Source organism: Crocuta crocuta, unplaced genomic scaffold, assembly GCF_008692635.1.
Source record: "Crocuta crocuta isolate KB4526 unplaced genomic scaffold, BGI_CrCroc_1.0 scaffold371, whole genome shotgun sequence".
NCBI lineage: Eukaryota > Metazoa > Chordata > Mammalia > Carnivora > Hyaenidae > Crocuta > Crocuta crocuta.
Genome location: NW_027530617.1, coordinates 400,718 through 407,602, shown reverse-complemented (window position 1 = coordinate 407,602; position 6,885 = coordinate 400,718).

The following is a 6,885-nucleotide window of genomic DNA, read 5'->3' as shown; positions in this document are numbered from 1 at the left end:
TTGCTAGACCCCTGACCTTTTACCTGAATAGAGTTTGAAATCAAACAATGGTTGGTATTTCCTCATTTGCAAGCCCGTCATCTTTTGGCCCAAGGGAGTTTTTACACTGTTATTGTCCTTAGGACATAAAATCGAGGCCAAACAAGTGACTGAGGGAAAGTGGACTGAAGGGTTTTCTAGCTTGAGCAGGTGAAACACAGTCCAGAAAGAGTAATGTCTGGTTGATAATAGGAAGAGACTTCTCAGTAGCAGTTTGTCAGATGCAAGAACTAAAGATGGTTTTGAATACGATTTAAATCCCTGTTAATGTAAGAAATCAGTTAATCAGGTTTACTGTAGGTAATTTGCCATTGATTTAAAACCCCGACCTAGAAAGATGGTGGGCTCTTGTTTCAATCAATTATCATGTTCCTAGGTGAAAAGTTGTGTTACCTTTAAATATATGAAATATATAAACATAATCAATTTATACATACACACACACACACATATATATATATTTGAAATATCACTGATTTCCTTAAACACTAATTCCTTCCAAGGAGGAATTCATTTCTAAATTTCTTTCTCTTTTCTCCCTCCCTTACCCTTTCTCTCTCTGTCTCTGTTTACAAAAAAATCACCACCAAAAGATGAAAAATAACTGCCCTTTCTACCACCATCTGATGGGAAAACAGGGCCATTTATCTTCAGCACTGCCCTTACTCCACCAGAAATTCTTTGGCATGAAGAAAACAGTCCAGGTAAACCTACTTTCCATGCTAAAGTAAAGGCGGACTCTCTTTGTAATTATGCCATTGCACTCAGTAGAAAACTATGCTGTTATCTCTGTCAAAAGGACAAAAGCCTGTGTACTTTATTTCCACTAAAAACTGAAAAAAACAGAATTAGTCTCTCAAATGTTTCACTTATTAACCCATATGGTTTTCTATAATCCAAATATTCAGAAAGACATTTCCCTATTTTAACGTGGAATCTTCAGCAACCTAAGGATCAAATCTTTTATGTGGGAATCCCTACATCTCAAAAGTTTTTATTAGTGCCCTATGTCTGCTAGATTAAATGCAAAGCACTCATTAAAGAGGCCAGATGTGAAAGCTACTCACAGATTTAGAACTCCAATAATTCAGAATGAGTAAGATCAAGACAGAGAGAAACTAAGTTAAGGAGATTCTATCCTGAGTGTTCACCTAGAGTTATTTACTTGGGTATCATCAATTCCTGGAGATACCTGAGAGCCATTTCCTCCACCACAGAAAGATTTGGCTCATTTAATTTTTTTAATACAATTATCTTCAAGGCTTTCCTCCTTACATAATGGGGAACTGAACAATGTTTCTCATATTGTTATGCCCGGATTGCGAGAACCCCAAAGACCACCTAGGAGCTGATTCCAATGCAAGCACAGGAGGGTCTTTATTCAAGCTCCAGTAGGGACTCCAACGCACCCTGGCTTAGTGGTGATGGTATGGAGCCCCGGAACTCGTGATCGCAGGGCTTTTTATTGCAGTTACAGTGGAATTCGGGGCTTCCAGCTTGGCAGCCTCCTGATAGGTACAGGCTGTCTGGTCAGTACCCGATTGGCTCGGCCCGTCTGGCCTGACACAAACTGCCAACCGGAACGTCTTGGGACATAGGCACCTCTTTTAAATTGATTGGCTGTTGCTGTTGCTACGGAAGTAACTAAGGGCTGGCTGCCTACTTACTTCCTGCGGTTTTTCTTGGGACTGGGTTCGGGCCTAGTTCACTCTCAAGATGGAGGCTTTTTCTAAAATGGAGTCAGTTAGATTTAGGTCTCACAATATGTCTGGAAATGTGGGAGTGATGTGTATTTTCCTCCCATTTCTTAACCTCTGATAGAGTTGTTTTGATCCTTGCTTTGTGTTTGGATTTTTAAACATCTGTCTCTTTTTTGTTCCAAGTTCATAGCTAGGCAGAAGCTTCTATCACAAGTTTTTGAGTCAACAGAAGAGATAGGTTATATATCAGAGCCAAAACATATTTAATTTTATCAGTTCTGGTTTTTTAAGAGTCTCTCAGCCTTTATTTATTTATTTCTTTATTTGGGCCCTATAGAGATACCACATTCAGTCCTGTAACTTGACTCCAAGCCTGCTTTCCTTAACTGTTGGCCCTTTTTTTTTTTAATGTTTTTTTTATTTATTTATAGGAGAGAGAGAGAGAGACAACGTGAGCAGGGGAGGGTCAGAGAGAGGGAGTCACAGACTGAAACAGGCTCCAGGCTCTGAGCTGGCAGTCAGCACGGAGCCCGACGCGGGGCTCGAACCCACGAACCGCGAGATCATGACCTAAGTGAAAGTCGGACGCTTAACCCACTAAGCCACCCAGGCGCCCCGACTGTTAGCCCTTTTCTAACTTAAATCCACATCTACTCCACCTAAGAGTGTGAACTGTTTCTCTTTGCTACTTAAGTTTGTCTCAAGCTCATTGTTTTGAAATATCACCTAAGAAAACTTTCATTAGATACCTGCTCCTAACTGAATCTTTGAAAAGTTAGGATTATGCCAGAACTTTAAAATTCGACCAAATATACTATCCACATAATTTAAAATACATTGTAATCAATTGGAAAGAAGTATAGCTACTTCATTATAAAAAGAGAAATTTGTCATTCCACATAAATCCTAAATATATCTCCTGAGATTCCTCTATCAATCTGTGATTGCATAGAAGGAATCCAACTTAATATTAACATCTGAACTCTTGCCTTTAAGTGAGATCCGTAGTTATTATAAAGAAGAAAAAACGTATGAAAATCTTAGAAGGTAGTAGAATATTAGAAGAGCTATCTATTTTTTACTTATCTTCATTAAAGGCAAATTAATTACAGTGGCAATTAAACAGATTGTAGTGATAGCAGGTGCTACACAATTAAACCATAAAGTCAAATGATTTGGAAGTAATGTATGGCATAGCTAAGCAGAGAAGCATAAAACAAAGGCTCCAAAATTTCTGCTTTAGTACAATCCTGAGTTAATAAGCTTTCTTATAAGGTAAATGAATCAGGGACATACCATAGGGAGTTTATCTATATCATTTATCATGTTTTCAGTGATCATAAAAATGTCAGTCTCCTTTTAACATAACACCATTGAAATATTTTTTTTCCATTTCTGTGTATATATTTATTTTTTATTTTTTTAACATTTATTCATTTTTTTAAGAGACAGAAAGAGATGGAGAGTGAGCAGGAGAGGGGCAGAGAGAGACAGAGACACAGACTCTGAAGCAGGCTCCAGGCTCTGAGCTGTCAGCATAGAGACCAACACGGGGCTCGAACTCACGAACCGTGAGATCATGACCGGAGCTCAGTCACCCAGGTGGCCCTTCTTCATTTCTGTGGTTTTTTTAAATGGTATTTCTATTATTAAGTTGTATTGAACTTTCTCTGGTTGAGGTTTCTTACCAACACTGTTTGCAAGAGTAAAAGCAACCAAAAAGTTCGAACAACACTAGCTTTGGAGGTGCCAAGAGAGAAGGAAACAAGACAAAGAGATTAAATTACTTCCTTGCTGTGTACCTTAAGCAAGTCAAAATTTGAATTTGCTTTACTATCAAGAAAATAGAGATCCTGCCATGCTGCCCAAATTATACTTTATATAATAAATGCTCATTGAATATCAAATCTGTGTCAGGTATGATTCTAGGTTCTGGGGATATAATGGCGAAAATGACAGAGAAAAATACTCTCTTTCACGGAGAGCCCATTTTACCGGGATAAAACCCAGGGACATAAAATACACAAAGGAAGACATAATAATGGGAAGCACTATGAAGAAAAATGAAGCAGGGCAAATGGATGGAGAAATGAATTCTCTCTGAGGTAGTGACATGTGCATGGAGTCTTCTATGAAGACAGAGTGAAACATACTTAGAGGCAGAGAAGAGCTTTGGAAATTGTTAATATACAAATATACTTATGTGCATGTATAGGAATACATACATAATGCATAGATGCATATATATATATATATATGTATGCTTACAAATCCTACCTTCCTACTCTATAGTTTTTTTAAAAAAAAAAAAAGGATAGGTATCAGCTTTGATATAATGACACTTCTTGTTATAATAGCTCAAAATATAGTCCCAAAAGTCAGGTTGGGAGTTTGTTAAGAGGAGTTTCATTTTCTGGCTTTCAGAACATTTCAGAGACTATAAAAAATTAGGACTACTATCTCTGAAAAAAATTTTTAATTTTTACAAAATCGTTTTTATTTATTTTGAGAAAGGAAGAGTGAGAGCATGAGTGGGGGAGGGGCAGAGAGAGGGACACAGAAACCCAAGCAGGCTCCTTGCTGTCAGTGCGGAGCCTGATGCGGGGCTCAATCTCACAAACGGTGAGATCATAACTTGAGCTGAAATCAAGAGTCAGATGCTCAACTGACTGAGCCACCCGGCACTACCCCCTCCCAGCCTTTTTTTTTTTTTAAGTTTTTAAAAAATGTTTTGTCTCTCAACATTTTTTAAATCATGCCACAATAAACCAATTACTCTGAAAAACTAGAAATTGTCTTTTTCTCTCACACCGGTTTGGTACTATGATTAGTAAAGGACAGCCTGAAGCAGTGCATCAGGAAAAGGTGAAGTGTTTGTGTAAGTTAGAGACTTCTGGCCTGGGTATAAGTATGAGCACATGCTTGCCAGTCATTTATTCATCATCTGCGTCCTATAAAAATCAGCTTCATATCTATGCTGCTTCTCAAGAAATTAAAAACAAACAAACAATGGACTGTTCTTCTGATATATTCCAAAATATATCCTCAGTAAATATTTGATGAATGACCAACCAAATATCAGTTTTCATAGTAGTTATCCTGTTGAATACACAGGGGAGTTTAAAAATGATGAGAATCTTGGGAACACAGAAGGTAGTAAAAAATTAGAAGAGATACCTATTTTTACTTATCTTCATTAAAGGCAAATTAATTGCTTGGCAACGAAATGGATTGTAGTGATGACAGGTGCGACGCAATTAAACCATAAAGTCAAAAGATTTGGAAGTAGTGTATGGCATGTGCTAAGCAGAGAAGCATAAATCAAAGCCTCCAAAATGTCTGCTTTAGTACAATCCTGAGTGAATAAGGTTTCTTTATTTTTAAAGTTCATTTATTTATTTTGAGATAGAGGGTGTGAACGGGGGAGGGGCAAGAGGAGAGGGAGGCAGAGAATCCCAAGCAGGTTCCACATTGTCAGCGCAGAGCCTGATGCAGGGTTCAAACTCATGAACCATGAGATCACGACCTGAGGTGAAATCAATGGCCCTATGCTCAATGACTGAGCCACCCCAATGCCCCTATAAGCTCACTTCAAAGATGAATGAATCAGGGACACACCCATAGTTAGTTTATGCATATCACTCATATTCTGGCTGGCCATAAACATATCTTTTTTTCCATTTCTGTGTATGTTTTAATTTTTTAAGTGTTTATTTATTTTTGAGAAACAGAGACAGAGCTTGAGCAGAGGAGGAGCAGAGAGAGAGGGAGACACAGAATTCGAAGCAGGCACCAGGCTCTGAGCTGTCAGCACAGAGCCTGACACGGGGCTTGAACCCACAGGCCGTGAGATCATGACCCACGCCGAAGTTGAACACTTAACCGATTGAGCCACTGAGGTGCCCCTGTGTATATTTTAAACAGTATTTCTAAATATTAAGTTCTATTGAACTTTTTCCGATTGAAGTTTCTTACCAATACAATTTGCCAGAGTAAAAGCAACCAACAAGTAGAAACAACTAGTTATTTTCAAAAAGTTCACTACAGCTGCAGATAGGAGAATCCACACCTTTGATTTGTCAGACAGGTCCAAGCAAGGAAACCACTCAAGTGTAGCCAGTCCAGACACACGCTCTGGATGTGACAGCTCATTGGTTTCACAGCTCTGTGCATCTGAATGGTTTCAGACAAGCATCCATCCAGTAGTTAGTCAACTTCCGTCCCTCTTCTGGAACAAATGCAGACCACTTTCAGATCCTTGAGTCCCAAACCCATGGCAGCAGTGGAACACACAAGCTGGCTCGAATGCAAAGTGCAACATCGGCCCTTATTCGCTGACAATCCTTTTCAGATTCTGTAGCATTTGACACATGCGTTTTTGCCATTTCTCTTCTAACAAAAGAGGGAGTTAATATAAAGATGTTTTCAACTCTCTGGTTTGTGCTTCAGTTGCTGAATTTATTTTTATTTTGGCATTTGGATTATCATTTTAAAATGAACCATTGGAAGATGAATCATCCCTTTAATAATTATAATATGAGGTTTATGTTAATATGGCAAATAAAATCATTCTGTTTTTTATCCTGCTTTACTGTAGGGAGACTTACTTCGCTATTTACTTATTTGTTTGCATAATACATACTAAGCATACATTAGATTAATAGGAAGATGCTCTCCTCTGTTGTAAGCTTGTCCTGGATATAAGGTCTTCGGCTGCAAGTGACCACTGCCCAACCTCTCCACGGATCTCTATTCTTTTCAATTCAGTTGACTCCTGAAGTCCCTGAACATTCTCCTCTCTACTGCTTTGTCCCAAGTGTGGTTATAGACCTTTGTTTTAATTACCCTCAATTACAGCTGAGACCAGATGGTAAACTGTGATGAGAATGAACCACAAATTTAGGAATGATCTAAGAGAGGTACAACCCAAGAGTAATAGGAGTGAATAACTTCACATGAACCCACAGTCAGTCCTATTACAATAGGATTCCTATTGAATCAGAACTGTCTCATCATGGAAATTGTCAGCTTATCCCTGCCCTTTCATGGCAATTCTGTAAAGTTTATTTTTATTTATTTTGAGAGATAGAGAGCAAGCTGGGGAGGGGAATAGGGAGAAGGAGACAGAATCCTAAGTAGGCTCTGT